Source organism: Mustela nigripes, chromosome 10, assembly GCF_022355385.1.
Source record: "Mustela nigripes isolate SB6536 chromosome 10, MUSNIG.SB6536, whole genome shotgun sequence".
NCBI classification, from domain to species: Eukaryota; Metazoa; Chordata; class Mammalia; order Carnivora; family Mustelidae; genus Mustela; species Mustela nigripes.
In genome coordinates, this window is record NC_081566.1 from 36,307,961 (window position 1) to 36,320,274 (window position 12,314).

Below are 12,314 nucleotides of genomic sequence, written 5' to 3' on the forward strand. Positions count from 1 at the left end.
TATACCATATCGGGTTGAAATGTCTTCACCCTGGGAATATCTGGTTATTTTTCCTGCAAGATGTGCCTTTGTATGACTCAAGTGACACTGTTCTTATTTGATGGACTGATGTTAATTTGTTGTAATGTGACAGAATGATTTAGTTCAAATACCAACTTTATTGGCTTCATCTTTGCCTCCTTTCTTACCCCACATCCAACCCATTGGCAAATTTTAGAAATATATCTGTAATCTGACCATTCTTATTACCTCCACTATACGCTCGATGGTCTAAGTTATCAGTACGGTTCACCTGACCGTTAGAATAGTTTCCTCTTCTAGTTGTTATTAACTTGCAATCTACTCTTCACAGTGCGGCTCTTGTATCCTAAACGGAGCATGATTTGGTCACCCCTCCAATGACTCTACATTTCATTCAGAATAAATTCTAAAACTTAACAAGTTTCTACATTTGTCCCCTTCCTGTACCCCAGCCCCTTTTCTGATCGAATCTGCTTGTGCTCTCCCTTTGTTCCCTGGATTTTAGCTACACTTACCTCTTGGCTATTCCTCACAGATGCCAAGCCCACTTCCACGCAGGCAGGGTCTTTGCATTGCTGTTCCTTCTGTGTTGAACGCTTTACTCCTAGACCGACATATGGCTTATTTTCTCACTTCCTTCAGGTCTCTGCTCAAATGTCAGAGAGGCCTTCCCAGGTTAATGTATTTCAAACAGCATGCTCCTTGTCCCGTTTCCTTATCCTGCTTTATTTTTGTATGAATCACCATTTGACATAGTATGCATTTACTGGCTTATGATGACGATTATTGCCTTTTCTAGTACAATGTAAGCTCCATCACAGCAAGGACTTTGTATCTTGGTAACCGTTGCACCTTCATTCCTTAGAACAGTGACTCGTACATTTATTATTACTTCTTGAACCAAAGGAATCAACATCTCCTCTTGAGATCTTGACGTTTTTTTCCTTCAAAAAACAAACTTTCCAAATCTTAATTCCATAGTTGTAACTTCTTAAGTCTTTGAGCTATAATCCACTCATTCTTGGGTTGAATCCCTTTGGGGATTCAACTAGTGAAAGACCTAGGGGCAGTAACAACTACTTAATGAGTACTTATAAGCTAGGTTCTTGTATTTAAGTACCTTGCTTATCTCATTTAAGTCTAACCTTAGTCCCAGAGATCATTATTATTACCATTCTTGTTTTATAGACAAAGAGAATGATACTTCGGAGAGGTGAAATAACTTGCTGCCAGGTCACAGAGTTAATCACTGCACAAAGATTCAGATGAAGGCGTGGTTGACTCCATACTGCCTCCTAGCTGTCATCTCCAGTAATACGTACCCAATTATTCAAGTAATGAAGTCTTTTGCAGTTCGTGTACTAGGGGTCTGGGATATCCACCCCGCCCCTCAATGATTCCCAATACCAAACAAAGTCTTTACTTTTCAGAAATGTCCTAAAGGCCACTGTTCTTTATGCTAGGACTCTTACTTAAATGTAAGGTGTGCTTAGCGCGGGGAAGTTGGCCCAAAGAAGGGGAATGGGGCTCAGGAGGCAGATCGACGCACCCCACCCCTCGCTGGGTCTGACAACAGCGATCCGCACGCCGGAGGGGCCCCTCAGAGCAGCTTCGGCTCCATCGGGGAGGTGACGGGGCTCCCTGCGTTCACACAGCGCCGTGCGGAGCCCCGCGGGCAGCCCGGGCGCGCAGTCGGCGGGACCGGCGGCGCGGGGCTCCCGGCGCGGGGAGGGGCCGGCGCCCGCCCCGCCCCTCTCCTCGGGGATGCCGGGATGTTTACACTCCTGACAGCGGCGGCCGGGGGAGGAGGAGCGGGAGTCGCGGGAGGATGGGCCGCCGCTAGGCTCGCACTCGGGACGCGCCTCGCCGTGCGCAGGGTAGGGGCCCGCGCCTGCAGCGAGCGTCCGCGGGGGCGGCGCGGCGGGAGGTGGCGATCGGCTCCCGGCCTCGCAGCCACAGCCCCCGGCCCAGCGGGCCTTTCCGCGGCGCCGCCTGGCCGAGCCGCCCTCCCGCCCCGGGTCGCTTGCGGGCAGGAGATCGGAAAACTCCCAACTTCCTGGTGAGTGGCTGCCGGGGTCTCGGGCGCCGGGGTTGGGCCGCCCCGGCCGGGTGGGGCAGCCTGCGGGAGCCGGGCGGGAAGGGGGAGGTCGGGAGGGCGCGGGGCGGCCTCCGGGATCCCCACGCCGGGGGAGGTGGGGCGGGGCGCGCCGCCCTCGAGCTGGGTGGGGGTTTCGGTCCGGGTCGTTGGCCGTGGCGGGAGCGGCGGCAGGAACTTGGTGCCTGGCGCTGGCTTTGGCGGCCGGAGGCCGCCGTGGGCGCTGCGGTAACTAAGAAACTCCGCGGCCACCGCGGCGGCGGCAACAGGTCTCTGGTTTCAGGACCCGAGGAACTTAGGCGAAGTCCCGCCTCCCACCCTCCGGCTGCTGCTCATTGGCGCCGTCGGTTATTTATCCGTCGCGGATTGGTCAGGTCCAGCTGTCAGGATTCGGCCGCAACCAGACTTAGAGGAGTGAAGTTCGCGGGGAGAGTGGGTGGTGGGAGCCGCGCAGCGAAGGGAGAAGCTGAAGTGTCTGGAGAAGTACAGGGAGGACGGCCTAACCTGTCGGAGGCTGGGCTTTCTCGGGGCCCTGTCGGGATCAGCAAACGTGAGAGAGATCGCAAGGCAATAGAGATGGTGATGGTGGCAATGGCAAGTAATTACTTTGAGAATTGAGGCCAAAGTCAGAGAGAGGAAGGGGACCCCACGAAAGAAAAACGAGAAGACCATATTGTCTTAGGACAGTGTCAGGAAGCAACACAGCAACCTAGCGGATGGTACAGTAAGATCTGAAGAACTCTTGTTGCCTCTTTTCTGTGTACCGCGGGCTTCGGGAGATGATGTGTCAAACACAGATCATGCTCTCTCTTAGCTGTAGTCCTTATTAGGGGTAAATACTAAAAATTTACTTACCTTACAGTAGGTTCTCTCTCATCCTCGAGCAGTTCTGGTGACGGAACTGAAAGTCTGAAAACATCACAAAAACGAAGTGATTTTTCCTCGACCACTGATCGTAAGGACGCTGTTGAAAAAAATCGAATACGTGTAATTCGTAGAGCATTGTGTGCCCATCATGACTAGAACCATTGTTTCTAATCCTTACTCCGAAGAGTTTGTAGTTTCCAGAAGTATGCATACGCCGCGTAGGCAAGAGCAGTTGTGTTGTCAGGTTGCTTTACAGGATAAAGTACAGCATGCACGCGTGATAAGTCTGTCCTGGGGCTTGAGCTGCTGCGGGTGTGGTCGAAGAGTGGCATATTATTAGGGACAACCGGACAAAACCCTGAAAACGGTGGACAGTTCAACAAGGGATTCAGTTAACCCTGTCATACCTTGTGGCAAGTCTTACTGTGTGGACACCTAGTATTCTTGGCTTTATAGTACTTGGAGAAAGCCAGTGCCCTTAAAACAGTGGACCGAAGACTTAAGCAATTATCTCGTTGCCAGAGGAAGGAATCCTCTGCTACCCTCGGGAGATCCAGTCCACAGCTTGCTTCACTCCTAAAACCTCAGCATCTTTCTGTTTGGTCCTAGACTGGGAGCTTGTTGGGGTGGGAAAGAGATGTTGGAGCTTTGAAAAATTGCCGCGTGGAGGAGTCAAACGGGCAGAGACTGGATGGGGACTTTAAGAAGAGGGCCCGCAAAATAAAAAGGAGAAGGAACCCCTAGTGGACGCTGGCCGCTTTTTCTGGGGGTGGGGAATCCCCGGACCCTCGGAGAGGAGCGGGCCTGAGATTCTGCTCTGAGCCGAGAGGCCCCGCCCTCTGCAGCACTGACGGCTTCCGCAGCCAATGAGCGGCGAGGACACTGCCGTTCCCTGCTCGGGTGGGCGGGTACTTCCTACCTCGGCCCTGGGCTCGGAGGAGGGAGAAAGTTCCTCTTCCAAGGATGTCTGCTGGTTGAGGGACTCTAGTGTGAGGGATGAGAAATAAATGCGTACAAGTAAAGGGGTGGAGGTTCCAGTTTCTTCTGACTCCTCGTGCACGTCTCGTTTCATAAGTGAGCTACATCTTGAACACACTTCTGCACCTGAAGCTTTCTGGTCGTTAAGAAGCGAAGGTGGCCCTCAAATTAAATGTCCAGATGGACTGATGGAGTTTTGCTCCGAAATTATCTGTAAATGAAAACCAAAGAATGTCAGAATCTAAATTGTGAAGCTTTTCCACAATACTTGGGAGTCTTGCCACGGTTAAAAATCTTGATCAATTTAGAAAGTAAAGAGCGTAACTTGAGTGCAGATTTATTCTATACTTGAAACTATCTCGGTTTATTTATGAAGATCACACCTGTAGCACCTTCCAGTCCCTTTCCCACTTACACATTTTCTTGGCTGGACAATTTCAAGAGCTCTTTTCCAGCCCAATAAAACAGCACTTACTCCAAGAATGAGGAAAGCACATCTGGTGTGATGGCAACATACTGGTGGAGGAGGGGAGATTTAAGGCCAGTATAATAACATAACCCAAATCATAAAAATCAGAATTGTCGTTTTAAATGAGCAGAAGTTGCAGTTTTAGTTTGTGTAAGTATTTAACCTCATACTTCCCTTTGTCTTCCTGGTGGTTACAATTGACAGTTATGGGCTCTGATTTATCACCAAAATTTAGGTATTCTTTTTTTCTCATCTATTGTGCCTTTACTGAAATGTAGGTTTCTTTTTTCACTTAAAGATGTGGTCTGAGATATCATTAGAGAGTTTGCTGAGTTTCTGGAACCAAACTCTTTCATGTTTTAAAATGTATCTTTGTAATGTTACAAATGTAGCCACATTGGGGTATCTGGACAGGAGAGAATAGTGATTACTTAAATGCAATTTTGGAAAAGAAGTTGCTTAATTAGATAATAAGTTGAAAAATTCAGGTTTTGTTTTCTTTGATCTTTTTTTTTTAATGGGCTTTGGTATTTAAAAAATTTGCAATGTAGCTGCATTTGCACAAAGCTGCACTTTGTCCACATTCCTGGTTTCCTTCAATTAAAATATTTGTCCCTTTAGATATTTGCTCTAGTTAGTACAATATGCATAAAACATGGCCGTATACTTAGTATAATACTTGAGGGTGTCTTGGAAATGACACATATAGTTATTGTTTGCTCTGAATTGCTTTATCAACAATTTATTGACCGTTCCATAAATACATAGCTAGATGTTTTAAGAAGTGTTTCTTCATACTTTTGATTGTTTCAGTTTACTTCCTCCTCCCCTCATTTTTGAAGGGAATATTGGTGAGTAACATTTAGTTATATGACTGTAATGAAATATATTTATTTACAGGATATAATGGCCACTTAGAATATTTAAATATATGTAAAATTAATGTAGAATGATTCATTCTTAGATTTATAAAACTTCTAAACTGCTGATTCCTCTTTTGGTGACTAATAGTTTGATTATCTCTGTATGATACATTATAGGTCTATATAAAATATTTTTTTCATTCTGATGAAAACACTGAACGAACCTATTTCATGGTTTTTAGTGAGCGGTGGGAATGAGAAGGACAGATGATCATGAACTATTTCTTAATTTTCTTGTGCAGGAAGGCTTTTTTAAACTTTTGTCAAAATAATTGCTCTGCCATACTGTTTATATAATGTGCTTACAACGAGCTGTTTTGTATTAGCTATCCAAGGTGTTAATCAAAATAGTGTATACATGAATGAAACTTATTTAATTGGTCTGTAAAAATTTAGAAATACATGTTTTCTGTTACTTCATGGAAGTAGACCTCTTCCTGTAAACCTTACCATTGGTCTTCTGTTGATAATCAGTGTAAGTCATTAAAGGTAACTTTTTTACTCCAGGCTGCTTTTGTACAAAACAGGAGTTTGTAAAGTTTCTAAAGGGCCAGCTAGTAAATAATTCTGGCTTTGTGAGCCGTGTGGTCTCTGTCATTATAGTCATGGCCAGTACCTGAACCAGTTGGTCATGGCTGTGTTCCAATAAGGCTTTATTTATACAAATAGGTTGGAGGCCCACCCCAGCTCTAGAATATAATACCAAAGATCTAAATATGATTTTGGGCCATTGATACTTGACTTGATGTGGATTTTCCACAGCAGTATTTATAGCCTTTTTTGTTTCTTGAACTCAAAACCCTGAGATCAAGACCTGAGCTGAGATCAAGAGTTGGAGGCTTGACCAGCCAAGGAACCTGGTACCTATGGCCTTTTTTGGTTTTAGACATTTTTTACAATCTCTTGATCTTTCCCAATCCCCTCAGAATAATGCCCACTTATTCATACCCCAATTTTCATTTCAGAGGCTTTGTAAGTATATGAACCTCTTTTAGATTTATCTGCCTTTTCAGGGTTTTCTACCATTCTTTGCTCCTTGGGGATCCCACACCCATCCTGAGACATTGAATGACTATGTAACTATCCAGCTTCTTCCTTACTAAACCAAGATGAAATCTGATGTCATATATTTAATCTTTGCTTGATTGACAGATAACTCTAATATAAAAGTATTTTAGTGTGTTTCTTTAACTCATAGTTTTCATATTAAACCTATTGGAATGACCACCTTTGTTGCTTTTAGAAGGAGTTTCTGGCATGAGCGAGAGGGTAGGCAGACTTTTTTTTTTTTTTTTTTTTTGAAAAAAATTGACTTAGTCTTTTATAAAAGACTTTTCCCCCCAGTTTAAAAAAAGAAATACTGGAAAAGGCCTGTTTGTGGGAGGGCCAGCAGTCAGGGTGTGTGTAGCCTGGGGATGTGTGGGTACCTCCTCCCTTTGTTTGAAGAATTGGCTGTAGGCTGACCTGGGTGCAGCTACTGAGAAGCCTGAGAATGGAATGGAAAATGCAGCCGCTTTGACATCAACTCGGTAGAGTTTCCTAGCCCTAGCCAGGAGTGGGTTCTGGGTGTGCCAGAATTTTCCTCTCTCAGCGGTCAGGTAGCGCCCAGGGCATTCAGAGCTACCAGGCTAGTTGCCATCAGCTACAGTGAGCCTCTTTATCAGAACCTGTGCACAAGTATCATTTTCTGTTTTTATTATGAAAAACACGAAGCCCAGGTTTGTCTCCTTAGTTGAGTTACTTGATTTGTTGGGACTATAGTTTTCTCAGCTCAGGTAAGATTGCTTTGAGGAATAAATGAAAACATCTTTGTAAAAATAGGATAGTAGGCTCTAAGTGTTAGTTTCATTTCACCTCTTTCTGTTTTTAGATGTTCCGCAGTAGGAAACGCATCTGCTGTTCTCAGTTTTTCTGAGGCAGGCTCCGTTGCCCAGCCTGGGCCCAGCTTCCCATTCTGCCTGGGCCCAGCTTGATCTCACCAGGCTTCCAGCTAGCTTTCCTGCCATCTCTACCTTCTTTACTTGAATTCTTCTTCCTCTTTACCTTGTGATTTCCATATTCATAATTAAGTGGTTCCCATGTTTGAGTTCATGTTTTTATGTTTTTTGGAGAATGGGAAGAGGCATTAATTCTTGGTTCCTCATGCAGGAAAAAGCACAAGAGGCTTGGTGGGGCCTTATACTTTGGACAGTAAAAAATGGGAGTTGCAAAAAAGATCCTTAAGTACTGATTAAAAATGGCAAAACTAAGAATATTCTTTCTAGTAGTCTTATAATTTGGATTTTTAAAAAATCTTTAGAATGTTTTCCTCATATTCTCATATATACCTGACAGATTAATGTAATTTTTGTTGTAGTTTTAATCATAACGAAGCCACATATCCTCTATTACATTATGATTGGGAAAATTGCATAGATATGTTTAGAAAAGTTATTGTACTTCTAAAAGGTAAGGGATTGCAAATCTTCCATTGCCTTTTATATCTAACAGGTGGACCATATAGTAAAATAATTTGATAGGCTTATATACTGTCAAAAAGACACCCAGAACTGGAAAGTAGTTAATTTTTGTAGGCAAATGGCATGACCTTATCCAAACAATTTATTTCCAGGCATGGTTTGTCATTTAACAAATACAAGTAAATTGAAAGATAGACAGAAAGAATGCTTATTGATGGCTTGAATTTATGGGAAAAAAACTGATGTTTATTCTGTTTCTCATGGCGGCTTACAAATTAACTTCTTTATAGTCTTTGGTGTTAGAACACGCTAAGAATAGTGTAGTGGCAGGGAATGTATTCAATAAAAACTGGCATTTTTTAATATCTTCAACATATATCTAACATAAAGTTTTAATATAGTTTATACATTTGATAAATATTTTCATTGTCGAATGGCATATTGTTTTCAGCTCTGCTTTATTACTTTATGACCTTGAGTGTTTAAATATGAACTGCTGGTAAAGAATTGTATTTTATTAAACAGTTCTCTTGTTCCATAATCATTCTCTTTGTTTTTGTAAAGGAACTTACTGCATTGTATTTAATAGTATTTGATGGTTGTGGGGCACAGGGTATTTTGCTTCAGCAAAGTTTCCCAATACCAGGCCACCAAGGGAGTTGCTGCCTCATTCTTGATCTTAAATCTGCCAGTGTGAGAGTACACAGTCTCTATCCTGATGAAGACACAGCCACAATAAGGAAGATACTGCTGTTTTGGCATCTCTAGAACCATACTCTGCCTGCCGTGGTCCAGGAAATGGACGCTCTGGGCACTGGCTCTTAACACTTGTGTTAGTTCCCTAGGGCTGCCCCAACAAAGTACCACAAATTGAGTGGCGTAATGCAACATAATTTTATTCTTTCATAGTTCCAAAGGCCAGAAATTAGAAATCAAGGTGTCCATACAGCCATGCTGTCTTTGAAGGCTCCAGGGAGAATTTATTCCATGCTTTCTCTTAGCTTCTACTATTGGCAGCATTCCTTGATAGTCCTTGGCTTTAGACATTTGTCACTTCCGTCTCTGCTTCTGTCACATGGCATTCTTCCTATGTGTCTCTCCTCTTTTAAGATCAGCAGTCACTCTTGCACTTCAAGTTTAACAAGCTAAATCGATACTTTTTTTTTTCAGATTCTTCAGCATACAGATTACAGATTTCTGATCTTTTTATTCTGAACAGAGTATTTTAGGATTGTGCAGAAATTATACCCAAGAGATAAAGGTGCCCAGGTTATCCTACATATGTAATCTGCAGTTAGTACTCTTTTTTTAAAAGATTTTATTTATTGGGGCGCCTGGGTGGCTCAGTGGGTTAAGCCTCTGCCTTCGGCTCAGGTCATGATCTCAGGGTCCTGGGATCGAGCCCCGCATCGGGCTCTCTGCTCAGCAGGGAGCCTGCTTCCCTCTCTCTCTCTCTCTGCCTGCCTCTCCAACTACTTGTGATTTCTCTCTGTCAAATAAATAAATAAAATCTTAAAAAAAAAAAGATTTTATTTATTTATTTTAGAGAGAGAGTGCGCATGTGCACATGAGTGGGGGGAGGGGCAGAGGGAAAAGGAGAGACTCTCAAGTAGACTCCCCGCTGAATCCAGAGCCTGACGTGGAGCTAGATGCAGGGCTCCATCTCATAACCTTGAGATCATGATCTGAGTCGAAATCAAGAGTCGGAAGCTCAACCAACTGAACCCTGCAGGCGCCCCTGCAGTTGGTAGCCTGTTGCTACCACAAAACAGCTGTTCCAAACTCAAGTTTTCCATTTACCATTATCATCTTATAGTTTCCTTTAGGAGACCTAAGTGTATGATTCACTAAGTCAGTTATTTTCAGAACTGAAAGGAAACTTATAAGTTACCTAAACTGACCTTCTTCATTTATTGTGAGAATAAACAAAACCCAAGGATGTAAACTTGCTAACCCACACTCTGCTAGATTCCTTAACAGTCAGTATTGCCTCTGTTACCTTTGTAATGTTTCTGATAGTAGGCACAGTGATTTCTTTTTTCCCCACTTCTCCTAATTTAGCAGAATGTTGCTCTGTTCATGGTACTTGCTTGATAGAGACTTGCTGGTGGAGTGATGACAGTATATCTCTGATTGCCTACATCAGGGCCTTGATTTAAGTTTCAAGTGTTTGAGTACCTGATCGCACAGGGGTGAAGTATTTCTTTTCCCTCTAAAATGAGGAACAGTAGGGTGAACAGTAGGGTGTGTTGCTGTATCCTCACTATTTAATAGTATCCAAGTGGGACAAGAAATTTATCATTACGGAGGCCAGTCCCAGGAAGGAGCGTTTCGTTAGAGGCAATTCATAGGATACTAATGGCTAGAAAGTTCATGAGTGGTTGTGTGGTCAATATTTCATAAGTACATACTTCATTATATATTAGACACCTTGACTCATAAGAGCCAGCCTTCAGGTTGCTTGTCATTTTGGTATATTGAAAATAACTTATGTGCCCCCACTGCTTCTTGTATATACACCTGAAATGTTCTGCAGTGCCACTGACCAGTTTCTCCTCTAGTATCTTCTCTTCTTGCTGTGATTCAGAGATCGTGATTGGCTCTATCTCCTTTACTTCTATAGCCATAACCATCTCTTAGAAGTTGGTTGTCCATTCGTTTATATGTTCCCTGTTTCAGTGAAAATTCTGCTTTACAAAGCAGAATGATTAGAGATTAATCAAATGAATCCTAAAGGATTTATTCATGATTCCTTGGAAGAGTTGTATCTGTTTATACATTGAAGATGATTTACAAAATTTGTACAGTTGTTCAAGAATATATGGGTGACTTTTTTGCTACCACCAAGATAAGTTGTATTTTCAAAGGATTTGTCCTATTACTGCGTTGCTCAAAATACAAAATGTGATCCTCAAAATGTCTGTATCAGAGATTCTGATTTATTAAGTATGAGCATTGGCATTTAAAAACAAGTACCCGGGGGGTGCCTGGCTGGATAGTCTGTAGAGCATGTGACCCTTGCTTTCAGGGTTGTCAGTTTGAGCCCCATGTTGGGTATAGAGATTGCTTAAAAATAAAATCTTTAAAAAAATAAAATGTAAACAACCAAGATGATTTTTATAATAAATACAGATTTGGAAAGCCACTGGTCTGTGATGAGAACCCAATTGAAATAAGTACTGCAGGTGATTCTAATGTAGGTGTTCCTCAGGACACACTAAGAAATGCCATGTGGTCTTTTAAAAAAATATTTTTTAATTAAAAAAAAATATTGAGGAGGGCACGTGTTGGGATGAGCACTGGGTGTTATATGCAACTAATGAATCATTGAATACTCCAGCAAAAACTTATGATGGACTATATGCTGGCTAACTGAACATAATAAAAAAATATTTATTTGTAATGAGAGCCCATTCCTACTGCTAACATTTCTGGCCTGGGGTGTGCAGCCCTTTGGAGCACTTTATATCTAATAATTAGACTCTTCTAGCATGTGTAACCTGTGTCTCAGCTCAAACACGGGATAGGTGTCATTGAAATGATGGTTATAAATCAATGAAAATCACTTAGATAAAGTATAAATATTTTATAAACAACAATCGAAGTAATAACAAATGAGAAAATTCTACTTCAAACAAGTAAAAGAAAATAATGCCATGTAAGTATTAGATTTTGTTCTGTCCCAACAAATGGTCCCTTGTTAATGTACTGCTTATGGTGCATGCTGTTCTCACCATTTTTGGCATTTCTACAGTATTTCTCTCAGTTAGGTGTGAAAGCTTACCACTTCCTTACCTCTGAGAGGGTTTGCTTTTTGCTTAAGGCTAACAGCCCTTTGCCTGCACCTAGAGAGTTTGCCTCTACTCACCATTACCTTGCTTCTACCTATTTGTTTCTGGGCTTGGCTGCACCAAGCTTTTATGTCTTGCGTATCTGGCCATGTTGGAAAGTATTCAAGAACATCATGATGAGTAACCTGTTCCTTTTTCCATGACTGCCTTATTTCCACTGATAACAAGTGTCTGGTACTGGAGTCGCCTCTAACTTCCCTCCTTGTCATTAGATACAGATCTCTGCATGCAAGTTGTGTTCTTTATTCAAGAAAGCCTCCTTGGTCATTCATTCATTCATTCATTTATTCAAGTTCATTCATTCATTCAAATGCTTGGTCATTTAAAAATTACTTTCTGTTGGTGTTTTTTAACATGTTTTTCTTAATTTGGAGTTCATCAAATCAGTCCAAGCCCTTGTTGTTTTTGACCCCATTTCTACTCCTATCTTTTTTCACATAATAAGAAGAGGCAGCTTGATAAAGAAGGTATTGAAGTCCTGGAGTACGTTCCGTTCATTTTTATATCTTTTCAAATGCCAAGCACAGAGTCCAGCTCTTAGTGTGAACTAAATTAATATTTATAGAATTCAGTTTAGGAGTTGAGTGTCTAGCCTAGGGGAGAGCATTGGTAATGTGATGAATAGTTCAGATAATAAAATGGAGCCTGGAC

At 42.3% G+C, this 12,314-nt stretch overlaps 1 protein-coding gene across 2 annotated transcripts in view; it reads left to right on the forward strand.

Annotated features, from left to right (window-relative positions):
• Positions 1-1,822: 1,822 nt before the first annotated feature.
• NEK7 (NIMA related kinase 7) overlaps positions 1,823-12,314 on the forward strand; it is a 149,674-nt gene continuing 139,182 nt past the window's right edge. Inside the window, exon 1 of one of the 2 annotated variants that reach the window (XM_059413044.1) lies at positions 1,823-1,898. The gene's annotated coding sequence lies outside the window, so the exon portion shown is untranslated. Of the gene's footprint in view, positions 2,081-12,314 lie in introns of both variants that reach the window. The other variant, XM_059413043.1, reaches the window with a different exon arrangement.